At 39.0% G+C, this 15,382-nt stretch overlaps 1 long non-coding RNA gene across 1 annotated transcript in view; it reads right to left on the bottom strand.

The window, feature by feature from the left end:
* The window catches only part of LOC109685570 (uncharacterized), a 229,554-nt gene that overhangs the window by 43,745 nt on the left and 170,427 nt on the right, over positions 1–15,382 (bottom strand). The window contains exons 7-11 of the long non-coding RNA XR_012441885.1: positions 13,232–13,393; positions 11,847–11,997; positions 11,212–11,502; positions 10,891–11,116; positions 9,447–9,715 (exon numbers count right to left, since the gene is read on the bottom strand). This is a non-coding gene — a long non-coding RNA (uncharacterized lncRNA). The remainder of the gene's footprint in view (positions 1–9,446; positions 9,716–10,890; positions 11,117–11,211; positions 11,503–11,846; positions 11,998–13,231; positions 13,394–15,382) is intronic.

Here is a 15,382-nt window from a genome sequence, read left to right as displayed (position 1 = left end):
CTGTTTTCTGGGTTGCAGACACTGAATTCTCACAGTTTTCACATGGTAGAAGAGCTGGATATGCTCCTTTGGGCCTCTTTTATAAAGGCACAGTGATGGTTAATCCTGAGTATCAACTTGATTGGATTGAGAAGTGCTTAAGAGATTAGTAAGGCACACCTCTATGGGTGTGTCTCTGAAGGAGTTTCCAGAGACAATTAGATCATGAGGCATGGCTTAATCCTTTGATGGATTCAAGATTTGAATTAGACTATTGGGAAGTGGTGGAACTGTTGGGGGAGTTGGTCACTAGGGGGTGTATCTTTGGGGGCTTCATCCTGCCCAACCCCTTCCTGTTACTACTGCACTTGCTTCCTGTTGCCACAAGGTGAACAGCTTCCTCCTCCACATGTTCCCCCCACTATGATGGTCTGCCTCACCACAATCCCTGAATCAACAGAGCCAAGAATTATGTACTAAAATCTGAAATCACTAGCCAAAATAAATCCTTCCTCCTTTAAGTTGTTTCTGTCAGGTATTTTGTCACAGTGACAAGAAAAGTAACTAATGTTGGCACTAGTCCCATTCATGAGGGCTCCACTCTCATGTCCTAATCACCTTCCAAGAGACTCTACTTGCTAAACCATCACATTGGTGATTAGGTTTCAAGATGTGAATTTGCGGGGCCAGAGGACACAAAAATTTAGACCACAGAACACTTCGATGTCCAATTTAAATCTGTTTTGGGCATTTCTTTGCACTTTTGGTGTCCAGCTACATGCCCACTACTTCAGGACACTCAGGGTTCCACCTCAGGGCCTTCCCTGACTGCTGAAGCCTCCGGCCACTGCCCACCTGACAAAGCAGCAGGCCAGAAGAACAGTAAGCCCATCTTATTTGCAGGTTTAGTACATGCAGTTTTTACTAAGCATGGTCAAAATAATAATAACAAATTCTTTAAAATTAAGGGAAATTTCAAAACCAAAACTTTTAATTCCTGCATGTGCACTATTCCACTCAGCGGCTACAGAGAGACTCCCGGCAGTCTAGCGTTAGCATCAGTTGTGTTCAAATTATTGGTGATCTGCTGAGTATTTCCCTGCCCTTCATTTTGTGAAAATCTGCCTCCCAAAAAAGCAAATGGTACTCCAAAAGCAAGGTAGAAGTGAATGATAAAATGAAAATTTTAGAGCTGTTGAAAGGCATCAGGCTTCAGCAGAAGTTGGGTGGCATTATGGGGGGATAAAATGAAGCATTGGCAATACAGTACTAAACTCTATGCATCCTGACCATTTGTCATTTTTCCTCAATAGTGAGATCCTCAGAATCATAGACTTGTGTGTACCAAGGGCCCACTATACAGGAAAATAACTCCCTTCAGAGACCTCTTAAACCAATGGCTGGCAGATACTGGTCAGCAAATACTCCAGCTGCCTCATTCCTAGGAGAGTTTCTGGAAGTGTTTGTTCTACAATGGGTCCCAGAGTTCCCCAGTGAGATTAAAATCCAGTGGTTCAGAAAGTACTATTTGAAAACGTGCCCTCTCCTGTGTATCTCCTACCCTCCTTCTGGTAATTCTTTCCTCTCCCAAGAAAACGGTTTTACTCAAATCCTTGCCCAAGGTCTGCTTCGGGGAACAGAAACTAAAGTAAGCATCCTAGCAAATTTGGTGTATGTGTGAACTCTGTTCATAATTCCATCCTATGGTGGTAGGATCACACCCATTTTTCTAAACCCTTTTGCATTTTTTTAATTAGTCAAAATTATGCCCAAGAAGTTGATGCTTAAAGTTAAATATAACATATTATTGTGATCATTCACTATTTTGTGAGAACACTTTAGACTGGGTTTGGGTTTTTATAGCTTCTACTATTTCTATCAGTTTTTCCATTGTTGTAAGAAAAGAAGGATTAATTTTTATCAGCTTTCTAAAGAAAAAGAAAAAAAAAGATCCAAAACATTTCATATATAATACAAATCTGAATTAGGGAATAAAAAGATCTCAGTCTTCTAACTATGAGTCAAAATGAAAACCAGTCTTATGAGCAAGACTGAGCGGATCACAACGAAAGGTGAGTGTGTGGGGGGAGGAGTGACTGCATAGTTACTTGAATTTTGGAATGCATTTATAGCCATTCAGGAGGTCCTTTATGGAAAATAGTTTTTCTGAAGAATGTTCTTATGAGAACTGAGAAAGAAAAGGATGGGGAGAGAGCAGTATTGTATATGTGTCTACTAAAAAACAAAGAATTTCCAAAGTTCTCTAAATATTTGGTTATGTCAATTACTATCTTACATAAGATTTCTATGAGGACAGTAATCACCATTTACATGGAATAGAATAGCTTAAGAGAACTTAATACGGGACATATTTAGCAAGTGACAAACTGGAGTTCAACATTCAAATACAATAAACTCTAAAGTCTGTTAACATCAGTGATGTACTACAACCCAAGCAAAACTGAGTGGGCGTTACATCACATCACAATTTTCAAGAACTTTTAGTAATGATGAAAAAGAAAAGACCCTGACTACTGGGGACTAGCCTGAAAATGTCAGCCAAATCTTACTGTTGATAAAGGCAGCCCAGCACTCACAGCTAGTTGTGACACTTTCCTATTAAACATAACTTCACAGAACATCAACAACGAAAGGTCATGATGAAAAAAGATGACTGCAATGGATTAAGGCAATAAGATCTTACCCCAATTCTGACTGAGCAAAGGCAAAAACAAGCACGCTTTCCAAAGCAAATAATAATTTAAAAGCCCTGACATATTAGCCCATCCACTATGGAAATCAGTATGGAGTTACTCAAGAAATTACAAATGGAACTACCATTGATCCTGCTATATGTACCAACCACTTTAGGCATATAGTTGAATAAACATTAATATTCAAGAGAGACACTTGTGTGCCCGTAGGCCCATGTTTGTAGCAGCACTATAATAACCAAGACATGGAGCCAGTCTAGATGCCCAATAACTGATGATTGAATAAAGAAAATGTGGTACATATACACAATGGAGTCATTAAGAGGAATGAAATTATGTCATTTGCAGGAAAATAGATGAAACTCTACATCATCATGTTAAGCGGTAAGCCAAGCTCAGAAAGACAAATATCACATCTTTTCATGCATGTGCAAAACCTAGACCTACAAAAAATTAGTAATATTGACATGATCAGAAAAGGGAGACTATTTACTGTTTGGTGGGGAACCAATGAGTGGGAGGAAGGGAAAAGGAGAAGGTGATGGGGGGTTAATAATACGGAAATACATATAATATATATACAGAGAGAGAGAGAATGTATACATATATAATATATGTATATGTCTATATACATTTGTTTTTTATAGATAGATAGATATAGTACAATGCAACCCAGCAAAATAGTAAAAAGGAAGCAGGGACAAGGAAGGATGGTTAAGAAAGAGTAATACAGATGGGGTGAATTTGATCAACGTGCATTATATGCATGTTACAAATATCACACTGAAACCCTTTATAGAATTAACTTATGCTTATAAAATCTTTTAAATGATTTTTAAAGCTAATAAATAAAAGACCAGACATCATCCTTTCTGGCCAATGTAAATAACTGATACGTTCACTTCTTTACCAATTACTCCTAATCACCGAATTCCTTTAATCCGATAGCACCAGGGTAAAGATTACTGAACCCTCTCCAAAGTTACCTAACACACACTAACAATGGTCCTTTCAAACACCCTCTTAGTGAGAAAACCCCCTTTCGGATGCTGGGCATTCTCCCTCATCACTGCAAGCTGGTAAACTCGACTTTGTTGATAGCTGTGTTTCACCTGGTTTTTGGTTGCTGGGCTTTGGGACTCTATTCACTTATCCAAAGTGTTTTCTGAATTAGGCTAGGGATCTTCGTCTTCCTCCAGAAACTCACATGAAACCCAAGTACAGCGCCCACAACAGATGACTACCAACATGTACTCCAAACTTAGAGGCGATTAAAAATACTGAAATAGAAATATCAACAGACTTAATAACACATATATTCAATGCTACCATTACTAAGTTTGTACCAAAGTAATAGTAAATACTGTCTCCGAGTACAATTGCACAATACTGAAGAGAAGAGAAAGGAATTTTGATGGTTCATCTTGATTGTTATCTTGACTAGATTGAGAGCTACCTAAGAGGTTAGTAAAGTACACTTCTGCGTGTATCTGTGAGGGCATTTCCAAAGAGGATTATATGGGGGGAATTTGCCCAAAATGTGGTTTGTACTACCCCATATGCTGGGGGTGATGGAATAAAAGGGGAAGAGGAACCTCACTAGTACAAGCATATTCCCATTCATAGTCTCTCTCTCCCTCTCCTCCTCTTCCTCCCCCACCCCCTCCCTCCTGTCTCTCTCTCCTGGCTGTCATCATGTGACCAATTTTTGTCTGCCATGTGCTATTGCCACAATGTGTTTCTCAGGACAGACACACAGCAATGGAGCAAGCTGCCAAGGACTGCGACCTCTGAAAGCACAAAGCGGAATAAACCTTTCTTCCTTTTAAGTTGTTCTCTCAGGTATTTGTCACAGTGACAAAAATCTAACACAGGAGTCCTCAGAAAAGATGCAAAAACAAAGAGCAGAGAGGATGAAGGAGTAATTACTGAAGAATTGTAGGTTCTACTGAAAGCAAAGTTTGAGACAGGAACTGAAGGTAGCTTGAAATTCCAAGAACAGAAGTGGGCAACGGAGGAGAGGGAGGGTGAAAGAAAGTCAACAGAAGAGTAGGGTATAAAGGTTTTACCACTAAGAGCAGTTGAAGCTCAATCCTACCCAGATCTTATGAGTATGGCATAGAATGAAAATCCACCCAAAGTCTGACCAAGAGGGGGCTCCACCCCTTCACTTCCATCCCCCTGTGGCTGAAGCTGTCTTTGGGGACTTTAACTCCCATATACCAGCAGCCTTCTCCCACTTGCCTCACGAGCACCATCTTTTGCATCTGGAATTAGAAACTGTGACAAAAAGTGAAAGTAACTACTACCAGCAGCTTGAGGTGAGTTGCTGTCAGTGTGAAGTGAGGCAAAATTCACAGGAACTGCTCCCTGCAGCCTTGAGTTGACACTGGGGCTAAGGCTGAAAGGCTGAGAGTCCAGGAACCATGGACATCTGCTGTGTAGGGTAAAAGAAGCAACAGCCCCGATGTTTGGATGGGGCCCCTACAGAGGAGGAAGTGTGCTAGCCTAACAGAACCCTGCGGAGTCTTCGACTTGTAAATATGTCCTTATTAAGAAACAGAGTAAGAAATGAGTTGGAACCAGAGGGATGGATGATGAAAAGGGCATTAATTTAAATACTACATACAGATGTCATCTACTCCATAAAGCAAGCCTTGTAGCTGATACTCCCTAGCATCTTGCACATCTCAGTATGATGGCTGCTCACTGACTGATCACTCAAAGTCAAAGTCTACCTATTTGTAAGCCCTATCTGGTCCACAGAACTCTAAATCTTTATTAAATATTGATCAGCAAACAGAAATATAGAAATTAGAGAAGATAGCGTAAGAACTTATCCAGGAGGAAAGGGATAATGCAGGAGCTAGAGGTAATTTTAAAAGAAAAGTCTTAGGTATTATTGCTTATTTCTACTCTTCAATGGAACTGGAGAAAAGCACAGAACAGGTTCTGCCTGGAAGCGAGGTGGGAAAGGGGGAAAAGGTGGGGGGGGCCGGGGGGAGAAATGACCCAAACAATGTACACATATGTGAATAAATGAATAATTTTTAAAAATATGAGGAAAATGCATCAATAAGGAAAATGCAAGTCAAAACTAAAAAAAAAAAAAGAAAGAAAGATAAAGAAAAGTCTTCATAATGCTTCAGAGAGATTTGAAAACTTGTCCATAAAAGTGCCAAAAAAGGAACAGAAAATAAGGAGATGCTTTGGGAAATTAATAAATATGGCTATCTAGTCCCAGAAATGTTTGTAGAAAGATTAAGGATATCTCCAAAAGCACAAACCAAAAAATATAAAGAGAAGAGACAGATTGTATGAGATATATTTATTTCCTGAAATATACAGGAGTATCACTACAGAATTTATAATATCTACCTTATTTATCTGTTTCTAAATTTCACCAAGCAAGGGTATTCTTTAGTTCACTATGAGGGACTACTGGTAGACCTTCCTACCTAGAAACATGTCAAAAATTTAAAAAGGTTAGTAAACTAGGAAGCATATTCATAAAAATTGAGAAAAAGCCTCAATGGAAAAAACTGATAAAAAATGTGGACATCTCATATATGCAGATGGCGATTATGAAATAAGACTTCAAAATACGTAAGAATATAAATAAAAAGTAACCAGTGATAAGAATATTAAATATATAGCCTCACCAGGAATTTTTAGCAGATAAAAATTGCTAAAAGAGACTTTCTTTTTTCCTTGTCAAATAAACTAAAAGTTCAAATGGCCAGTTTCGGCAAAGGAACACTAGAACAGATACTTCTCTTCACATAGAAATATAACCTGGTACAAGTTATATGGCAAAAAATTCATACTATGCATAAAGTCTTCCAAAAAACTCATGTTCCTAGATTCCACCAAATTTAACTATCCTAAGAAAATTAAGCTGACATCTCTCTCTGTACTTTGTAACAAAAATATTTATACAGACAAAGAAAAGAGAAAAAAAGCTCAGACAAAAACATATTTTGAAAAATGTTTATAATTTTGGCATAAAAATGGGAAGTAAGTGGGATGATTAACAAATAGAGCAATGGTGTAAAAAATCATGATTCTTCATTAGGTAGGTGTCCAAGAACATGTTTTAAGAGATTATTTAATGAAATGGGAACTGCTACTGACTTTTTAAAAAGCAGGATTGAAACCAGTTTATACATTGAGATAACAATCAAAATTGTATAATACACATTGAGAGGGAAAAAGAGAGAGAATGAGAAAGAGAGAGAGATCTTGAGTTGATCTGGGGAAAATTAGTCTTAAACGTTGACAGTATTTCCAATTGGATGGACTATAGCTATATTTTCTTCTTAGACTCTTTGATTTTTCTCCAACCACTTACAATGGGCATGGCACTTTTAAAAACAAAAACAAACAAGTGTTTTACAATTTTATTTTGTTATGCTGAAGTGTTGGATTCATATGAGATCTATTTGGTGTCTTGCTTTGAGATTTTAAATGACCAACTAATTAAATCCACAGACAAAACCAATGACTGCTTCAGCAGGCAGAGTAGAGGAGGAAGACTAAGGAATAAAGAAGGTGGGGTGCTATTTCTGAATGTGTATGTTTGGGTAGATATGAGGATGAGAGAGACAGGGAGATGAGAAGTCCTCTGTTTCCATCCCAAGCCTGATGAAAATAAAGGTATCCAGAACAACAGGAGGCTTTCAGTTTGAGCCGCCTTAGTTCCTTCCCCAGACACACAGTGCTAAAGAGGACTTCAGTGGTGGTCTGCAAACCTAACTGCTCCCCTGGTAGAAGCTCTCAGAGCTGGCTCAAACACATAAAGAAGTACCCATTCTTAGAAACAGACTAATCCAGCAGGTCTCAATTTCATGTGACTTTATTTTTTTAATAAGACTATTAAATCACATTTTACATCTGGTAATAAATTAGTGGATTTTTACCATTGTAAGACTTTTCATAGATCTTCTTTAGGCTCGTGTATGCATAGAGGTTGAGATCACAGACTTAAGAGTTGGTTCCAGTTACTAGCTGTGTGATTTCAGAAAAGGTATTTCAGCTCTCGTGCCTGCTTCCTCATCTCAAGATGGAGACAATAAAAGAACCCACCTCTTTGGTTTTCTTTTGAGGATTGTATGAGCTAAAATGTATCAGGTTTCTATAAAAATAATATTCCATGTTTGGAAATATTTGTTCAATTAAGCCAAAGTAAGGTGGAGGCATTTCTTGGTTGGGTCATGACCACTTGTGTTTGTACCAGGGACATAATGTCTTCTTTTTGTCTGTAGTCACCATTATGAAAAAAAAAAGAACAGGGTATTTTGGGTTTTTTTTTTTTTGTCCATTCAAATATGAATTAAAAAAAAAAAACCCTATAGTTACATCCCAGTCAACTACCTCTAGTCCCAAGAAAGAGAAGACAGCATGATGTTTGAAAATGGCCACAAAGCAAATGCTGTTCTGGGCAGGAAGCAATGAGAGAGCCAAGTAGTGCCAAAGTGGCTGAACTTGGGGAAGACAGCGTCTCCCTAACTTGGAAGGGGACAATGATGAGAGAATGATGAAGCATGGGGAAAGAGTCTGCTTCTTGGGAGCATCCATAGTAACTGGTAGGATATGAGAAGGCTTCAATGCAGTAAGAGCGAAATCCTTGGCCTCCAGGGCTGAGGCTCAGGCCACCAGTGTGAAAAGGTGGAGATATCCAGACAGATGCCTGGTGATGTAACCCGGTGGAGCAGAATAAGACAAAGGACACTTTATAAAATGCTTTCCTGTCCTAGGTTCTCTCCCAGCTCATAAACTTGGATCATCTTTCTCATTTCAAAGATGAAAAAATGAAGAGAAAAATTGCCTGGAGTTCTATAGACATGGAGACTTAAGAGTTGGTTCCAGGCCCTGAATTTTCCATCTGCCTTTGCATATTCTCTGGCCCCCCAATGTTAGTACATCCTGGACCTGGAGAATATGAAGTCAATGGAGATAAAGCGAGACCTGACCTGCCTACTCAGTCATTTGTAGGCCTCCTATGCTTTAGCCAAACTTCCTGTCTGGTCCTCCAGGCCAGGTGTTACAGAAGAGTCTACTTACGGATTTAAAATTCAAGGAAAGAAGTGATATGAACAGGCTGGATAAAATCCTAATACATAGGTCCCCATCTGTGCAGAGGTCCTATTTGTTGTTGTGAAGAGTACAAGCTTTGGCATCAGAGAGCGTAGGGTTGAATCTTAGTAAGAACTACAAACTGTCTGGTGCAGGGTCAGTGAATTCTCTGAGCCCCATTCACTTTCTCCATAGCATCGTTATGTTTCACAAAGGCCTTTGGGAGAGTTGACTTAGACGATGGTGAAAGACGCTTAGCTTAGTGCTTAATTAATATCAGAGCCCTCCAGCTCCTCCCCAAATGTATATTCAAGTTTTTTCTTCCCACCAAGAGGAAAATCCAGAGACCTAGCTCCTAAAGGGCAACCACGCCACCACACACACACACACACACACACACACACACACACACACATCATAAAGACACATTGAAACCAGGTGACCTCATTAAGACCTCCTTAGTCCCCCATTGAAATTCCCAATGATTATTTAAAATGACACAAAGAGAAGAATGGCAGGACATGAAGACAAAGAATGTTAGTTTTTCTAGCAGCTGGAAAAGAAAACAAAATGAAGAAAAATAATCCCCCACGAAATTCTTATAGCAAAAAATATAAACCATGTTGTCTTTAACTGGGGTCACAGAGTAAGTTCAAACCGTACTGGGGACGAATGTACCTTGTGATTGTTCAAGAGTTTCAGCATAGACAGACAGAGTTAATCATTTTCTGATGGTCGCTCCGAGCTGTGGCTTTGGCGAGTGAGAAAAGACAAATTCCCAGAGCTGAGAACTGAAAAGAAACACTGTACAATCATGGGAATTAAAGGAAAAAGATAGTCTTAGACTGAGTTATTATATATTCCTGGTGAACTCGTGCGAGGACTTTCCAGCTGTGGCTTCTATGAGTATTTGGACCAAGATGTTCACAGGGGAGCCTCATGTACTTCTGCAATGGAAGGAACAGAGATGACGGCTACACCAGTGGTTGTTGGCCAGGATCGGTTTTGTTCCCTATCAGACACTTGATAATGTCTGAGGACATTTTTGACTGTCACAAGTGGAGGGAATGTGCTACTGGCCTCTATAGAGAGATAAATATCTTTTAATGCCCAGTCTACATCCTGCACCCCCTGCAAGAATTTATCCCTTCCCAAATAATATTGTTGCAAAGGTTTAGAAAACCTGAGCAAACATGTGGACAAATGCAAGCTCATTGCAATAGCCATAAACAAGATTGGACATTTGAACGTAGTATCTGATCCTGAATCCCGTTTCTTGTAAGTACACTTTCCTCTTCAAAGCCACACAGAACTCCCATATATCTTTCATTCTCCCTGATATTGAAAACATTGTTTGTCAAGGCCAAATACATATCAAAGTGCTTCCCAACATTCTCTAATAATTAATTCTAAGCTAATTATAACAGTAACTCTTCTCTGGATGGATGCTGATTCCCATTTTACACACCAGCAAAGTGAGACTCAGTGGTTCCATAAATGACCTGACTATAAAGTGGCAAAGTCAGTCCTGACTGACTCATCAGTTCTTTACTGCTCTGATAAACTTGCAAAGCTTACCCTTACTGCCTGGCCAAACCTCACAAGTTCCTGAACATCCCTAACCTTTGCCCTTCTAAGAAACGGAGATCATGACTTTGCAAGGTTGAGTGATAACATAAGGCAAGAACTTAGCATGGTACCCAGCAATAGCATCATCTAGGTTCCTGGAAAGCTCAAACAGATAATCCCATGGTGATGAACCCAGGAATTCCCCATAGTTCAGTAGAAGTTGCCCTGGAGGTCCTCAGACCTTCTTCTAACTTCATGACTCCAGACTCTCACCAAACTTTAGCAATTCTTCAGGGTTCAACTCAAGCCCTCATCTCTTCCTACTATTCCCAATTGCATTCTTTACCCTCTGAATCACAGGTGAGCACTTTCTATGAAATCCTAGTGCATTCTTTTGTATGGTGACTTCTAGGTAATCATTTTTTTTTGTCAGATTGTAGAATTCAACTTGAAAGCATTTCACCCTAAATTTCCTGAAATCCTAAATTCTACCATGTCAGGTTTTTTTGTCACTCAATAGATTATGCAATGTAAATGCTTAATAAATACATACCAAATATATTTCAGAATATATTGGCAGTAGTAGAGCTAGGTTACGCACTGAGTGGCCCATGCACTGAATTTCATTTATGATAACCCATGAGATCAAGACATCATCTGTCTCTCTGGTGTCTTTCCTCCTATCCATTTGCATTATTCTGAGGCTCCTTCAGTGGATTTGTATTCCTTTCCCTTCTATACAGATGGGGAATAACCTTTCCAGCACTCATTTTCCGTCTCTGAAAAAAATATAAAGATTGAACTCAATCAATGGTTTTGATAGTTTGGGTTTTATTAAAAGAATCCCTTCCTGAGACAAAATTTTGTACTGTACCTTCAAATAATAAGCAGAGAGAAGTTGAGCCGCTATAATGGAAGGGCAGCAGGGCTTATGTGGTGCTAAGAAGATGGGTTTAGTGCCTGATTTGACCCATCATGGTGGTTTCCATGATCACCCTTGTTCTTTCTGTTAAGTCCTCCATGTTACAGTTGGGTACCAGGTGTCTGTAAGCAGTCTGGCAACAGCAGAAGCTGACAGAAATATTCCCTTCAATAGACTCTCTGTGATCACGTGTTTGATCCAAGGAACACTTACTTCTCTCAAGGTCTCAAATTTAGTATCCACCTGGCACAGATATAATGTATTTATTATGCACCATTCCTGGCTTATTCACCTACAGGAGGCAGTCTTGAAGGGCAGAAGGACCTAACTTTCCTCTGCTTCACACCACCATTCTCTTTCCCCATTTGCCTTCCTATCCCCTTCTAGAGGAATCCTCACATTCTTTCTTGTTTAGAGCCATTCCCCCGTCCACCAACCCTTGGATAACCTCCCCCTCTTGGAAAAGCCAACTCTATAACATTTACAAGCACAGACTTTTAGAAGGCAAGTCCTGTTAAGTCTCCCCCAGCAACTTTTCTAGATATGACAGTAAGGTTCATGAGTAAGAACAGAAACACACTTCTCACCTTCTCTGAGTATAGGAAGAAAAGAGCACCTTATCTCTTCATTCCATCATTGTTTTAGCGATTAATCATGAAAGTCTAATTTTTGTGAAATACTTTTTTTTCTTTCACTGGTTTCTCCATCACTTTCCCAGACTGTGCATTTTCAAGTTATCTACCAAGAAAATGAGAAAAAACTCATAGTACACATGAAGGCAACTGCATCCCATCCATTCTCCCCAAAGTGCATAACCAGGTCACATGCAGGGAGATTAATGTGATTCTAAGCTTGCAAATGTGATTCCTTATGATTATTAACGAGGTTAGCTGGGAAGTGAAAGAACTTTGAAAGCACAACGGTTTAAAAAATGTGTTTTCTACCTTGTTTATGAGACACAAACATATATAATTCAGTTCAAGGGTTGAGATTTTCTGTTACTGTGTGCCAGGGATTATTTATCACAGTTGCAAATAATTTCCCAGTACAAATTATCCTCCTTCTTATCATCCAAATGCACTTCCCTTCCACATCGATCAGGTCATGATGAAATCTAAGGCCATAAAGTTAAAACCCTGAAATAAGTCTTTCTTTGGATGGCAGCATATGGTGTGTGTTGGTTGAAGTTTTTTAAAACACCATCAAATTTACCACTGTCAAAGACTGGCCCCTCAACTTCTTCTCAGTTGGTGATGCTGGTGTCTGAAGCTGATAGGAAATTATGCACTCAATAAAATATGAGATTGCAAGAGAGAGACAAAGCCAAAATAAGCAGTAGTTCACCAGAGGACCCACTTTCAGCAGCCACTGCCTCATGTCTATCACGCTGATTGAAGCCATCCAAAGGTAAAAACATAAGCTCTGAGATATGTGGACTTAAGGAAGGCAAGAGCTAAGGCATCTTATTCAAAATATAAGATGAATGTCCACAAATGTGCACTGGCCTGCCCTAAATACATTGAAAACTGCCAGGCTGGAATATTTGTGTGAAAGGAACATGAACTCTGACTAGTGAACTTCTGTGAGCGGCATAGCACATTTTTCTTTATGACATAGGGAGCTTTTTATTAACATCCATGAAGAACCAAAAGATATGTAAGAGAAGAAAATCAAAATATAGATTTTTGTGATTCTATTGGGAAAATAAAACCAGATTTCAGGAAACCTCAATTTTCAAAAAAAAAGAAAAAATTACTGTTCTTTAACAAAGCCAACACACACACAAAAAAATGGGTCCAAGTCAAGTCCCATGACATACTGCAACTATAGAACATAGAAAGTAAAGTCTAACAACACTAAAGCAAATAAAAAGCATCTCAATTTCTAAAAAACAGGGAGTCAAACAAATGCCATGCATTTATTTTTAATAAGGATCCTATTTAGATGTGATCTGTCAAATATTTTGAGGTACCATGTCTGTTGTTTTGCAAAGGAAAGTGTGGAATTTTCAATTTTTTTGCTCAGTGGAACATATTTTTTATGATCCTTCCAACTGTTTTTCTGTTCCTTATCCACAAACAGGCTTTGGTTGCTAGGATACATTGTCCAAATCCACTGGGAGCATCACCATGAGCTGTAATATACAAGTACCATGTTCATAATCAGAGAGGTGAAATGACCTGCATTAGGTCACACAGTAGGTCATTAACACACAGAGCACTGGTCTAGAAGATAAGAGGGCTGTGTTCTAGCCCTAGAGCTGATAGGCTCGAGTTCTACACCTTAAGTTAAATCTCATTTCATATCTTTGCGCATTTTCTACCTACAGAACAGACTTCTTATATCTCTTCTTGTCCCTTTATGTGCCTTCTGACCCCATAGAATCCTGTAGCCAGTTTTCCTGTGAACTCAGACACTCCTGCAGAATACTTACATCTGGAACCTGTTTCTTCCTATCAACCACTAAGCCCCTTGTGTCTTTAAAAATCCCTGTTAAATGTCTTCTCCCCTGTTAAGGTCTCGGTGATGAGGTGTGAGCCTGGGCTCTGCCTTCCCATTGCAAGGATTAGCACATGGGGTGCTGAATTGAAGAGTACAAACAGGATCTGTTCATCTGGGGCCTGGCTGGTTGTGCTAGAAGGTTCCAGCTGCCTAACATCTGCTAGACTGTGTCCTATACTGTATATATCCTCAATGTCATCCCTCAGTCTTTGAGACTCATTTGAACTTCCCTATATAGCCATCAAAGCTGATGTGGAAAGTGGTGTAAGGAGGAGAGGCCTCCCTTGAAATGTCCCTCTACTGTACTCTAACTAGAAATGTGGGTGCATAGTGAGAAGACAGACATAGCATGGTGGATTTGGGGATGTATAAGGAAATACCTCCAACCCAAGATTAGACCTTTAGCAAGACCTTTACCTAAGTCTTCCATCATCCACTCCACTCCTCATGGGTCCCTGGGAGATGTGCACATTAAAACAGCATCTTGCTATCTAGTGGGATAATATGGTCTGGCAGCAAGAGATCTACACCAAGGGCACCTGGGTTTCAACCCTGGCTATAGCATGTGCTATAGATGTAAGTTTCATGAAAGCATGAAACTCACATCTCCAAGTATCATCTTCCTCTTCTCCAAAATGGAATTAAAATAATTACCCTGACAAGCTCATGATGTTGAGAAAGAAATTATATCAAATGATGTATGGAAAAATAATTCATAGACTTTTATTGAGGCAAAATATATACCTAGAAGATATTAGTTGTGTCTCTTTCTTCATATGCATGAAATCATGTAATGTGTACATATTTCGTGGTGTCTTTTTCATGGTTGTTAGAATCAACCATATTGCTGTACCTTTAATTGTTTATTTCCATGATTACATAATATTCCATTATATGAATAACTACAGTTTTTAATCTATTCTACTAGTGATGAGAACATATGAATAGGGCTGCTAAGAGATTCAAAAACTTATAAGAAACACATAAATGCAAGATATATCACCACTACTGTAAGGCCATGCCTTGCAAACATAGAGGACTTGAAATATTTTGTGGGAAAAAAAGGGATAATTCAGGATAAGATGTTTCCTGGGTGAATATACATATATGAAAGGAACAGCACAAATGGGAGATACTGCTGAACATTTTAAAATATAGCCAATTATTTAAGCCAATCTTTGAGATTCTACTACATGTCACATGCTATACAATATTTTATATGATTCTAATAATTCCTCTGTAAGGTAGATAGTATATGTATTTTTATCCCCAATTTATAGGATTAAACCAAAGCCCAGAGAAGTATGCATTACTGGGTGATGGCAGTGAGACCTGAGATGAGAGCAAATCCATTTGTTTGTCCATTCATTAACTGAACAAATATTTGTTGAGCTTGCAGGATATGCAGGACCCTATACAAGGCTTTGGTGGTAACGGATGCAAAAAGATAGAAGCCTTCATGTCATTTACAGCATAGTTGAAGTGTAGACTGTTGATTAATACAATACAAAGAGAGGCATGTGGCCTTCCTAGAGCCAGAGTGTGCAATTGACAGAGAGAGGACAGGAGGACCAAGCTGAAGAATGCATGGGAGCTGACTGAAGGAAGAGGAAAAGAATAC

This window comes from Castor canadensis, chromosome 15 (genome assembly GCF_047511655.1).
Source record: "Castor canadensis chromosome 15, mCasCan1.hap1v2, whole genome shotgun sequence".
Taxonomy (NCBI): domain Eukaryota; kingdom Metazoa; phylum Chordata; class Mammalia; order Rodentia; family Castoridae; genus Castor; species Castor canadensis.
This window is presented reverse-complemented; position numbering and strand designations above follow the sequence as displayed.